Source organism: Meles meles, chromosome 6 (assembly GCF_922984935.1).
Source record: "Meles meles chromosome 6, mMelMel3.1 paternal haplotype, whole genome shotgun sequence".
In the NCBI taxonomy this organism is placed as follows: domain Eukaryota; kingdom Metazoa; phylum Chordata; class Mammalia; order Carnivora; family Mustelidae; genus Meles; species Meles meles.
Genome location: NC_060071.1, coordinates 67305098 through 67318571, shown reverse-complemented (window position 1 = coordinate 67318571; position 13474 = coordinate 67305098). Strand labels below are relative to the sequence as shown.

General features: G+C 41.4%; 1 protein-coding gene and 1 pseudogene across 4 annotated transcripts in view; both read left to right on the top strand.

Annotated features, from left to right (window-relative positions):
• Positions 1-13474, top strand: part of FRMD5 (FERM domain containing 5) — a 320051-nt gene that overhangs the window by 159790 nt on the left and 146787 nt on the right. The gene's annotated exons all lie outside the window — the stretch shown is intronic.
• Positions 2700-2818, top strand: LOC123945230 (annotated as a pseudogene).

Sequence of the window (13474 nt, the reverse complement as noted above, 5' to 3'; positions counted from 1 at the left end):
TCTGTGCAGGGTGTTATGCTAGGTATTGCGTGTTTCTCAAATAATTGAGATTACTGCAAAGCTGAGTTCAGAAGAGTAGTTTAATAACATTACAGGGCTATGAATGGTGATAAAGAAGAAAGAGAATAATTCCACTGAACTCTTGGTGACAGAGTGACAAATGGCAACAGGCCTTGTTCAAGCCCTGTTCGTGAGCTGAAGAATGACTGTATCTCCCAGTAGTCAGATAGTGCTTTGACCTGATGTTAAAGCCAGCATTGTGCTCTCACATCAAAGAGTGGGTAACAAATACCATATTTTAACTTTCAACTCTTCTCCTTCTGCCCCTTTCTTACGCACTGAATCCCCTTTCTGACCATTCCTATCTCCATTTTGTTTCTCCTCCTTCTGTATCACTGTCTGTAGAGGAATAATAGTCTTTATTACTATTTATAATATAATAGTAGTAATAATAATAGTATTTATTACTATTTATTACTGTTTTATTGTCATTGATCTTTCTTAACAAATTTTCTGGTCTCCCATGTTGAGCTTCAAGGGCATATGTATGGGGGCACCTGGGTGGCTCAGTGGGTTAAGCCTCTGCCTTTGGCTCAGGTCATGATCCCAGCATCCTGGGACTGAGCCCCGCATCGGGCTCTCTGCTAGGCAGGGAGCCTGCTTCCTCCTCTCTCTCTCTCTCTCTGCCTGCCTCTCTGCCTACTTGTGATCTCTGTCTGTCAAATAAATAAAAATTTTAAAAAATTTTTAAAAAGGGTATATGTATGTATATGTACACACACACACCCACACCTACACACACACACACAGACATACTCACACACATATATGTAGGCATAGTCAACTTCTTATTCTACTCCCCCATTGTCTTTTTTCCACTTTAAAGTGTTTTAACTGTGGTCAGTGTGGATTGAGGAGCCTTTTGGTATGAATCATGTAAGCATAGTCAGAAAACAAGATACATCAGAGGTGGAAGTGAATCTGCCATAACTTATTAGCCATTTCTTTTATGTTACAAAAGACGGCATGACAGGAAAATGAATCCTTGCCAAAAATGCCATATCCAAGAATCTAAGACTAAACTGAAATATAGTTAGGCAAAATGATAGAATTTGTTAATGATTCAGTAATGCCACTTGTAATCATTTTGGAGGACAAAAGTCTTCCTGGACACATCTGAGTGTGATCAAAGTGATCCAAGAGACTCTGAATTTTACCTAATAGGATTTTGTAAATATTTGGGTAAGATGACACTTTAAACTGGGTCAGATGTTCAGCTATTTTTTCCCCCACTAAGCAATGATTGTTGTAGGCTTGGGAGGAAAGTTAGATTAGTTCTAAACAAAATAGAGGAATTTTATTTTTCTTTCCAAATCTGAGTTGCAGTGTGAGCTTTGTGTTATAGTTATATTTAGGGGGCCATGAGAGGAAGTGTCACCAAGTGAGTCTGAGACAGAATGTCCAGAGAGGTAGGAGATGAGCAAGAGTATGTATTCTTGGGACACAAAGGGAATAAGAGTTAAGAACCATGAAAAGTTGGAGTTGTTAATGTTGAATGATGCCTGACTGGGAAAATGATGACTGAAGTATGGTTGTTGAAATGAACAAGGCGGTCATGACTGGCCTCTGACAGACCTTGCAGGGACAGAGTGGAGCAGAGGTCTTCATTAAAACAGGCCACTGAGTGGAAGAGCCAGGAAGAAGAGATGCTGCCCAGCACTGCTTCTCCTCATCACTGTGTGGAAGCCCATACACAAAATAAAACAAGTGTAAGGCTTAGAAAGAAACAAGAGTAACATCATTACTTACACATGATACGACCTTTTGTTTTCTACTAGCAAAATCCAAGAGAATCTACTCAACTACCCGGTATACATGAACATCAGAGTTTGATATTTTCTTCTAAGTGCTTGACATGTATTATCTTGTTTAGTCCTCCTCATAACTATGATAAGGTACAGAGATCACTTTAAAAAAAAAAAAAGATTTTATTTATTTATTTGACAGAGATCACAAGTAGGCAGAGAGGCAGGCAGAGAGAGAGAGAGAAAGGGAAGCAGGCTCCCTGCTGAGCAGAGAGCCCAGTGCCGGGCTTGATCCCAGGACCCTGGGATCATGACAGGAGCTAAAGGCAGCGGCTTAACCCACTGAGCCACCCAGGCGCCCCTACAGAGATCACTTTAAAGTGCAGTGATCATCCGCATTTATTGATGAGGAAACTGTGGTACAGACAGGTTAAATAACGACATGGTCACACAGCCATGTGGGTACGGGGATTTGAGGCCAGACAGTCTGGCTGTAAAGACCCACACTCAGCCACTGCTCTCCACTGTCTCCAAAGACAGGGACAGAATACTAGATAGAAGGGATCCAGAATACAAGTAGGGTTTTGTTTTGTTTTAGATCTTATTTATTTATTTGAGTGAGAGAGAGAGAGAGAGCGCAAAGAGTGGGGCAAAGGGAGAGGGAGAAGCAGGCTCCCCACTGAGTTGGAAGTCTGATGTGGAGCTCAGTCCTCGGACCCTGGGACCACGACCTCAGCCAAAGTCAGATGCTTAACTGACTGAGCCACCCAGGTGTCCCCATATAGGTTTTTTTGTGTGGTTGGTTTTTATTTTTAAATTTAAAGATAGGAGAATGTTGAGGAGGTATATGAGTGATGGGGAAGAGGGGACTGATGAATGGAATTTCGTTCTAGAATCGCTTCTCGGCCTTTTGGCTAAGATCAAGTGTAGTATCTGTTCTTATCAGAATTTCGTTCTAGAGGAGACAGGAAAAAAAAATGTATTCGAAATAACTCAGGACAAGTTCACCCTTGGTCAGGAGAAAGGCCCTCTCTTCCTCTGACACAGGTTCAAGTATTGTTCTCCCTGAAACAAACAGCAGAGTTTGGAGTAAGGCATTTCTGGTGTTGTTCTAATCCTGTTGACAAGTGCTCTCTGACTGCACATTCTAGGCAATGCCGTATTAGGAGCTATTGCTTTAATTTTTGTGACATGTGACACAGTTTCTCTGGCCAGAGGCTTCTCTTAGGTCAACATACATTTCTCACTTAGTTCATCCAAGCCTTGCCTTTAGAGGGAGTTTACTATGCGGAAGGTCTGTCAGGAACATGCATGTGACGTTTTTGAGTCATCCTATTGAGTTGGCTTAAGGACAGAATAAAAGCCTCTTAGCTGATGAATTAAAAAGTACTGAACTGACATCACCTTTTTGAGATGCCTGAGAACGACACAGGGCTTCTCAGGTTTTGTGACACACAAACAGAAAATAGAGATTTTTAGGAAATAGGATCCACGTTGTTCAATTGGCAGTTAGTTCAAAGAAAAATGCACTCGTGTACCAACCTCTGACAAGGGAAACATCCAGGGACTTGCACATCACTGACAGGGCAGATCCAAAAGTGTCTCTGAATTCTCTCTGTAGTACACTAACAACACTACTCGGCAGATAATCATCAACAGACATTCTTTGGACAAGAAATAAAATGTTCTTTAGGAGGTAAAACACATTCTGACACCTTCAAACAGATGCCAGAAGAATTGGCAAAAGACGTTCTCACAAACGCCAAAGTTGCAGTCAGCCAGGGTGCTGCGCGCCCGGCTCACAGCCAGTCATGCACGTGCGGAGTCTGGAGGGCTGCTTCTCCGCAACAACCATCAGAGTAGCACTTAGGAAAATGCTCCAGATGTAGAAGTGTGCAAAATTTGAATTCAGACCAAGCCCAAGTGGTACATACACAGCCTGTTGCAAGGTTGGTTCCGTTGCTTAGTGAATGTTGATTCCATGAGAGTCTCTGTCAAGGGCTTTGTGTCAGCATGAACTAGCAAGACAACAAAAATGTAAAACCACAGGTATATGTGGAGTGTCCGCTGGGTACGGGACAGAGGACTCATAAATCGGGCCAGCCTTAGAAGAGTCAACTGCGACAGCATGGTTGCAGCCTACAGAGGTCATGGACTGAAGTCTGGAGCCTAGCAACAGGGACTGAAGGCTAGGAGTAAAGCAATGTTCAGTGTTTCAGGGACTCAGCTTCAGGGCCCGAGGTAACCGGAAGAGGGGACAAGGGATGAGGTAGAGATACAGTTTTCTGATGTGGGTACAGGAAAAATAGACTCCTAATCTACTTTACAAGTAATCGGTGACTAGGTTAGAACTAGGCTGAGCCTGGTACAGAGCTCACCAGTATTGGACTATGGCTTCTTCAATTCCCTTATTCCCCTTAGCTCTCAAGTTTCAGAGCATCCCTAAGAAAGAGCTAAATCTAAAAGCAGCTGAAGTTACTGAGGATTCGTTATGGGGATTGGGGCAGGAATAGAGGGACAGGGGAAGAGGCAAGCCCTACATCTTCCTGGCCCAAACAATGCTAAGTAAGGGAGAAGTATTTTCCTGAGACAGATAGGCAGATAAACCCATTAACCCCCAAAGGACATGAAAAAGAATGTCGCCTTCTCTCCATAATCCCTTACTACAACATTAGCTGATGCAGAAACAGGTGCTAATTGGTGGCAAACGAGATGAGTATAACTCAGTTTACCAGAAGTAAGTGAAGTACGTGAACTTGGGGTGCCTGGTTAGCTCAGTCAGTTAAGCACCCCACTTTTGATTTAGGCTCAGGTCATGCTATCAGGGCTGTGAGATGGAGTCCCATGTCAGGTTCCACACTGGGTGTGGAGTCGGCTAAAGATTTTCTCTCTCCCTCTACCCCCAACCCCACCACATGGATGTGTTCTCTCTCTCTCTCTCTCAAAAAAAAAAAAAGAAAAAAGAAAAAAGGAAAAAAGGAATTATGTGAACTCAAGTGTAGGTGAAGTGAGCCTTCAGGGAAAATACATGGACATTGGTCAGAGTAAAAAAGCTGTAAGTGACTAGTCCTATAATTCTAACCAGAAGGCCTAGAAAAATAAATTACCTTGCTGGAAAAGGAGGGTTGAATGAACAGTAGTCATCCCTGCATGATCAGTGACCTTTTAAGATCCTGCTGTGGTAATTTCTATCACTGTACTTTTCAAGTAGACCAGATTCAATTAGACACCTACCTGAAGAGGGTATTTTTCATTGACTTTTGCTTATCAAAATTGGGATCTTTTTCAAGCCCAGACTGTTGTCAAGGAAACAAGTATAACAGTTTCAGTGCAGCAGCCTGGCCAAATTCCAGAACCCTGTGTGACCAGGCAAAGTCCCGGAATCTTTCTGACCACCGGGATTAGATAAATCAGTGTCTGTGTCTTGTTGTCTCTCCCCTGTGTGATATAAGTGCTGCATGGGAAAATGTATATTCTAGATCAAATAGGTAAGAATGAATCCTAATGACCATTTATTAAACACTAGATTTCAGACACTGTGTAAGGTCCAAACATGAATGATCTTAATTAATTTCCATAATCTTTAAGGAACAACAATTTCCCCCCCATTTTATAGAGGAAGCTCAGCCTAGAGAAATTAAATGGTTTGCCCGAAGTCACCCAGTTGTCACCCAGTGTCAGAGCCAGAATGTGAACTCAATGACTGTAACTGTAGTGCCTTATGATTTTAATCATTACATTCTAATTACATCCTAGTGCCTTTTCTCCTTCCACTTTTGAAATTCAGAACTAAAACTATCTTTCAATATAATTATTTACTTATGTACTTTTCTGAGAGAAAATTCTTATTTTTTTTAATTTAGATTTTTGGTAGTTATCATACTATGCAGTACTGGTTTCTGAAGTAGAATTCAGTGATTCATCACTTACAGCACCCAGTGCTCATCATAACAAGTGCCCTTCTTAATGCCCATCACCCATCTAGCCCATCCCCCGCCTACCTCCCTCCATCAGCCTTCAGATTGTTCTCTATCTTTAAGAGTCTCTTATGACTTGTTTCCCTCTCTGAGAGAAAATTCTTACAAAGCAAATGGAAATAATGAGATACATGAAAGATTCGCTTGAATATACAAATGCAAACTTTAATAACTATATATGAAAATATAAAGGCTAGAGCTCACTGATGCCATGTCAAGAAAAAGGCTGGTATAAAAACTGTCATTTGTGATATTTATTTATTTATTTATCTCTTAAAAGAGAATTTGTTTTTTATCATCACTTCAAAAAGCATCCGTGATCGATTTTCTGGCCTGCTTGAATATTTAAAAAGCATCCAAGGGACCTGGTTAGTAATCAGTCTGCTTCTGGCCATATGATCTTTAAAGCTGGGATAGAGTAATCATTTGAGAAAAACAAAAGCTGTTTGTCTCTAGTTTCTCAAATACCTGTAACATTCTGGTAATATTAAACTTAAGTTGTAAGGTGATTGGAGAATACCATAGAAATAGCAACCAAATACTGGAGTACACAAAATAGAACAAAACAATATTATTAATTTTGTTTTTACATTTTCACAGAAAAAGAATGAAATAGCTATAATACCCACAGCTTCCCCGCCCCCCCCCCCCCCCTTGGAAGAGGGACCCTGGACAGAACTTGATATTCTTGCTTATTTCAAGTAGTTCAAAGACAACCGTCATTTACACCACCGACTGTAATAGCGTGTGTCAGCCAGGTAGGTAGCTGAGTGTGTAGTACTTGTCCACACAGGCAGGCGCCAGCCCAGAGCACTCCTCACAGGGGTTGTCAAGCCTGTGGGTGTGTCTGATCATTCTGCCAAGACTTGTGATTAGGACACTCAGTCAAACTAACAAATCTCCCCCATGCTTCCGGGGCTTCTTCTTGTATTTGTTTTACTGGCCCCTTTTGGAAAACTTGTGGAAAGAATGCTTTGGCAATGGTTTACCTTTTTTTTCTTTTTTTTTTTTTAAGATTTTATTTATTTATTTGACAGACAGAGATCTCAAGTAGGCAGAGAAGCAGGCAGAGAGAGAGGAGGAAGCAGGCTCCCCGCTGAGCAGAGAGCCCAATGCCGGGCTCAATCCCAGGACCCTGGGATCATGACCTGAGCTGAAGGCAGAAGCCTAACCCTCTGAGCCACCCAGGTTCCCCTACAGTTTACCATTTTAACAGAGAATAGATTCCTTCTCCCCATTTACCTCCAGACCATTCCTCTCTCTCTCTCTCACCTCAGACTTCACATTCTTTGGTTCAGTATGCCCTGTCTGCTGCTTCCCCCAACCTCCCTTCATGTACCCTCAAGTGTGAGTGTGGCAGAGGACTGTAGAATCTCCCTTGGACTCTCCACGCAGCAAAACCGTGCCAGTTCTCCTCCCTTCCTCCTTCTCTTCCTCCTCCTCCTCCTCCTCCCCCCCCCTTCACCTTCTCTTTTTGGGAAATAGAGTGGGATCTGTGGTGTCACTGAGCCTCGCTTAACAGGCAGAGTTTCCTGTGATGATTAGCATTTAACTCGAAAGATTTAGAAAGTGAAAAACTGCTTGCTTTTTCCCAGTAAAATTTCTGTTTCCACAAAGCTTGAGAATAGAGTTTACGGGGAGCTAGAAATTTCACTAAACCAATCTGTGTTTGCTTCATTTGCCCAGGGTTTTGGAGTCATTCTCACAAAGTAATGCTCAGTTATATTATTTATGGTATCAGTAACACTAGGTATTTTCAATTGTACTTTATATGGCTGCTCAAGGAAAAATAAATATAAATATGAACAATAGTAGAGAGCTGAAGGGGGTGATTCTGCTCTTCTTCATACCCTGTCTTGGATGTAGGATTTCATTGGGCAGATCATATTAGAGCACCAATTTCCTCTGCCCCTCCCCCAGCATCCCAGTTCAACAGAAATGAATTTCATTAAAAATTTTAAAAATCCGTGTTATTGGGGCGCCTAGGTGGCTCAGTGGATTAAGCCGCTGCCTTCGGCTCAGGTCATGATCTCAGGGTCCTGGGATCGAGCCCCACATCGGGCTCTCTGCTCTGCAGGGAGCCTGCTTCCTCCTCTCTCTCTGCCCACCTCTCTGCCTACTTGTGATCTCTCTCTCTGTCAAATAAATAAATTAAAATCTTTAAAAAATAAATAAATAAATAAAAATCCGTGTTATTGTGATCACATAGGTTCATTCTCATTTAGTCTGTCTAAAATTATGCCAGGAAGGCCCCTGGCTGGCTCAGTCACTTAAGCATCTGCCTTTGGCTCAGGTCATGATCCCAGGGTCCTGAGATGGAGTAGTACTGCATCAGGCTCCCTGCTCAGCGGGAAGCCTGCTTCTCCTTCTGTCTCTTCTGCTCCCCCCTGCCCCTGCTCTCTTTCTCTCAAATAAAATCTTAAAAAAAAAAAAAAGAAAAAAGAAAATTATGCCAGGAATTCTGTTAAGGAAGTGCACACTTAGAATGAACATCAGCTATCAACTTGTTTGTTTGTTTTCCAAGTTTAAGCCTTCCTGAGAGATCAGGCTACCAAGGTAGAGTGTTTATGACTCATTCATCCAATTATTCATTCATTACAAGAAACATTGGAGGCTGCAGTACAAAAATAAATAAGATACAGTCCATGCTTTTGAAAAATTTATAATCCCCTGGAGCCTTTTCATTCATTAGTTCATTCGGCATTTACTCGTCATGGTTCTTCAGGTGTTCTCTCTCGCAGAATGCTCCGGCTATGTACCAGAGCTACCTGGGGGGCTTCTCAAAGTTCGTATTGCCCAGGCCCCCCATACCTACTGAATAGAATAGCGAGCACCTGTCCTATTAAAGCTCCACTGATGATTCTGATATACAGGAAGGATGTTGAGAAGCACGGTTGATTGTGGAAGTTACAGTGTTTGCATTACCACATGGCTTCACCTCAATTCTGCATAACCTTGTATTTTATGTACCATGTTTTCCCTGTTATTTCCAAGGATGTTCTGTTTATGAATCCCAGCCACTGTACTGTCTACATGTTCAGCGGCCCAACACTGGAGTTCTCTTAGGGCAGATAAGACCAAGTTGCCACTAAAAGTTAGTTTATTGGTTCAGATACCACCCATTCTGGTTCCATAACAGTTGCTGCTTTTGAGCTGTAACTGAAATCCTCTACCTCTAGTCATATATTTTTCTTGGGGCAAAAGGGTGCAGCTGTGTCGTCCAAAGGGAACATGGAACAAAACATAAGTTAAATATAGTGACAGAAGCCATTTCATAATAGTTACAAGCTTGTTTTAGTTGTGAAGTGGGGACTCGGTTGGCTTGCCGCCAAAAAGAAGCAATATCTTCTTCATTCAGTCAGCCTGGTAGCTCTCTGACAGCCTTACCAGTGTATCCAGTTCAACTCTCTTATGGCCTCTCATTTACTCCTTCATTCAGTGAATATTTATTAAATACCTGCTTAGATCAGGCACTGTGTCAGAACAGCAGATATCATGGTGAGCAGAAGAAAAGAAGTTCAGTCTATTTCTTTGAGCCTTCCTCAGAGAAAATGTAGCTTCTTTATTTTTCCAATATCTTACAGCCTGCCTCCTGAGCTCCTACCCACTGATTAGCAATGCAGACAAATTACCTGAATATCCAGCCAGGGTTGAAACTTAAAATGATGCAATAATTCAAACACTCCCTTGCAACAGTGTCATAAATGATGGACCTGCCTGTCTCTGGGTCTTGGGTACTGTGTTCCTCACCCTGCTGAGTGCTGCTTGCTCTCCCGGCATTTATGGCTGAAACCATATTTCCAGGCTGCTTGACCAGAATCCAGTAGTGCTCAGCTAACTCGGCTTCATCTTGGCTTCCATGGGTCGCACACCTTATGGGAACAATGGGAGCTCAGGAAAGCTAAACCTCAGGTTCTTCTCTCTCAGTCCTAAGGCAGCACTGAGTAACTCTGTCTGTGTCCCATGTTTTGGTAGAGGCCACCTGAGAGCTGATCTTGTCCTAGAATCCCAAACAAATATGAAGACAGAGCAGGTATTCTGCTGTTGGTTTCATCCTCACTTGCTTAACACACTGATTCCAGGAAATCAGAATGGCATTGCTGCCCTGCTCCTCATTTCCCAGAGTCTGGAAGGACTGGGCTTTCTCTTGACCTTCTGTCCTCCTTTCATAGGCCTCATGTGGCTGAATGGTTGGGTGGAATGTCTTTTCCACATTCTCTTTTGTGTAGACTTGCTGGTTGATATAGCAAAGGGAGAAATAAAGGATTTTAGAAAAGTCTCTCTTAAGACAACTTGGCTTGCATGACTACCATCGCCCTGCAGGTTGTGGATCATACTGCTGTGTGCAATTGCTCGCTCTCCCTTTCTGATGCCATATGACTTGCACAACTTCCTGGTGGAGGGAGTACACATTCTTGCCCTATTGATATGGGGCTTAGATATGATGGACTTTGGTCAAAGGCACGTGAATGAATATATGTGATATAGGCCACATCTGAACAGAAGCTTTGAGAGTCAATGTAGGCTTCTACTAGCCCTCTTATTCTATTCCTTCTGCCCTTAGAGTGGCAGCCTAGGTCACAGGATGAGAAGACACATTGAACAGCAGTAAAGCTGACACTGACCAGTGGCCAAATATAGTAATATAAGTAAGAAATAAAATTTTGTGGCTGTAAATCACTGGGATTTGGGGTTAGTTGTTACTAGAGCAAAGCTGACAAATATACTCCATAATCTTTTGCATATTAAAAGCCAAGTGTCAATTCCTTCCTTCTATTTAATTTCCTTCTCTAATAAATCATAATCTCTCCCTAAGCAGATAGATGCCTTAAGCCAGACTGGGTGAAGGTTATTCATTCAGAAGGGCAAAAGAATAAAGCATCTTAATTCTTTCAAAATACTGCCATGTTCCTTAAAGAGAGGAACTTTGTACAGAAAATACCTTAAGCTGTGTGGTTTTGGCTTTTGTTATTGTGTTTGTTTTATTTTGGTGTGTTTGCTCTGAAAAGAAGTAATCATTACTGTGTGAGTAAATGGTGATGTATGCTAGGAGTACAGCACATCCAGGTGAAAATTAGAAAGTAGTTATTAAAAGATAGAAAGTATCATTTTGAGTATCATTTGAGGTTGTTATAGAGACATGATCTAGAGAAGAAGGCACTAATCTCATTGAGAGGTAAATTCTGTATTTTTAAAAAAGATTTTTATTTATTTATTTGACAGAGAGACAGAGAGAGAGGGAACACAAGCAGGGGGAGTGGGAAAGGGAGGAGCAGGTTTCCCGCTGAGCAGGGAGCCATATGTGGGGCTTGATCCCAGGACCCTGGGATCGTGACCTGAGCCGGAGGGAGATGCTTAACCAACTGAGCTCTCAGGCACCCTGAATTCTGTATTTTGATCCCAGAGACATGGTCCACACTTTATGGCAAACCGTAGGATCCTTTCTGTCCTTAATTGCTTGGATGCAAGTAATTTAGCTCAGATTCCAACAAGCAGCAAGGTTTCTTACTATTTTTCATTCTATTGTATTTTAGAAATTTGCAAGCATGTAAAACTTATTTAGTGATGAATGCACTTGCTGCTTATTTACTTATGCCAGAGGCAAACTAAAGAGATAGTAGACAATGAGGAAAAAACTGTTGGTCCCACAGTGATCACTTTAGCTACATCTGTGCAACACATGGTAACCACCACCAGCCGATACATTTTTTTAAAAGTGAGAAAATGTAGTAGCTTTGTTCCTTTAGAAATCCTTGAGGTGGGGCGCCTGGTAGAACAGTTGGTTAAGTGTCTGACTCTTGTGGGGTTTTTTGTTGTTGTTGTTGTTGTTGTTTTTAAATTTCTTTTCAGTGTTCCAGAATTCATTGTTTATGTACCACACCCAGTGCTCCATGCAATATGTGCCCTCCATAATACCCACCACCAGGCTCACCCAACCCCCACCTCTGTCCCCTCCAGAACCCTCAGTTTGTTTCTCAGAGTCCACAGTCTCTCTTGGTTTGTCTCCCCCTGACTCTTGGTTTTGGCTCAGGTTGTGATCGCAGGGTGGTTAGTTCCTGCCCTGCTTACTCCATGCTCAGCGTGGAGTCTGCTTAAGACTCTGTCTCCCTCTGTCTTTGCTCCTCCCCACGGCATGCATACATGCCTGTGCACATTCTCTCACAAACACAAATAAATGGATTAAAAAAAAAAAACAAAAAAACTAACATTCCACGGTCTAAATGATTGGAATTTCCCTGCTGCCATTTCTGGTTTTGTATACAAAACTTCCCACTGTTTTCTGTTTGAGAAAAAAGCATTCCATTATGTTCAAACCTGGGATTTTCTAAGAAAAAAAAGTAACAGTCCTGACCAGATACTTGGTGGTGACAGACAAATTTTTTATGTGTGTGATGGATAAAATTTACAGCTGGATCTAATAACAGCTTTGCAAGTCAGTTGTGTCGTGAATAAATTCTACACTGTTAAGAGAACAGTAACACCTCATCATTTTTAAAGTAATTGATCATATGCTATAAATGTTGGAAAGGAAAAAACCTAGACAGAACATAAGGAATTCAGCCATAAATTAGCTAGTATATGCTAATACAAATACTGTTTTAAAATAAAAGTATGTAAAACGTAGATGGTAAGTGGAGCACATTTTGTTCAAGATACAACATACTGAATGAAATTTATTTCATCCAAAAAACAAAAAAGTTAGGCTGACAATGACTGCCTGGGCCTGTATAAGCAAAGACAACGAGTAAAGGCTGTACTATTTCTAGGTCAGATTTTAGAACTGATCCTGTTTAAAGAAGAAAATCATACCTTGCTGAGCCCCAGAAAGACACTAAGTGAGCAGCCACAAACCTGGCTCTCCAGAGTAGTAGGCCCTTGCCTGTCACTCATGCGGCATCTCCATCTACTTGCTTTCTCTGTTCCAGTCACGTGTATTATCTCCTAGTCTCTTAATGTGCTTTTCTCTAGGTAATTCATCCACTGGTCCTATGTCCCAGAATTTATTCGGAAGCCACCACTGTTTCCTATTTATACTCAGAATACTAATTAAGTCATGAGTTACCTTTTAGTGCACCTTTTAGTGCACAGACTATGCTGATAACCTGAAAAACAAATGTTCACTTCCTGAGTCTGACTTACTCAGTTGACCCCATACCTTGGCAAACTGGAGATTTGTGTATGCATCATCTCCATGCCTCTATTGTTTGCTAGAATGTCTTTCATTTCTATCTTCCTCCAAGGCCCATTCAAATACCATTTCCTCCATGAAGTCTCCTGCACTCTACACTGGCCCCCCAGTTGGACATTATCACTCTCATCTCTGTATTCTGGTAACACTGAATTAATACTTTTCTCAAAGAGAGTTTTTATGATATTTTGCTCTATATTATATATACATAGATATAGAATATATATTACATTATATATAATATATATGATAGATGATATTTTGCTCTAATTATATATATATTATGTACCTCTCCTAATAATGATGACAGTGAAAGCAGCTACTAAATGTTGAGACCTTTCTGTTTGCCAGCCCCTGGGCTAAATACTATACCTCATGGTAATTCTGTGAGTTTATTATTATCCCACTTCTTCAAACTAGAAAATTGAGGATATAATAGTAATAATAATAATTATTATTATTATTATCTCACTTCTACAAATAAGGAAATTGAGTCTAGAGTT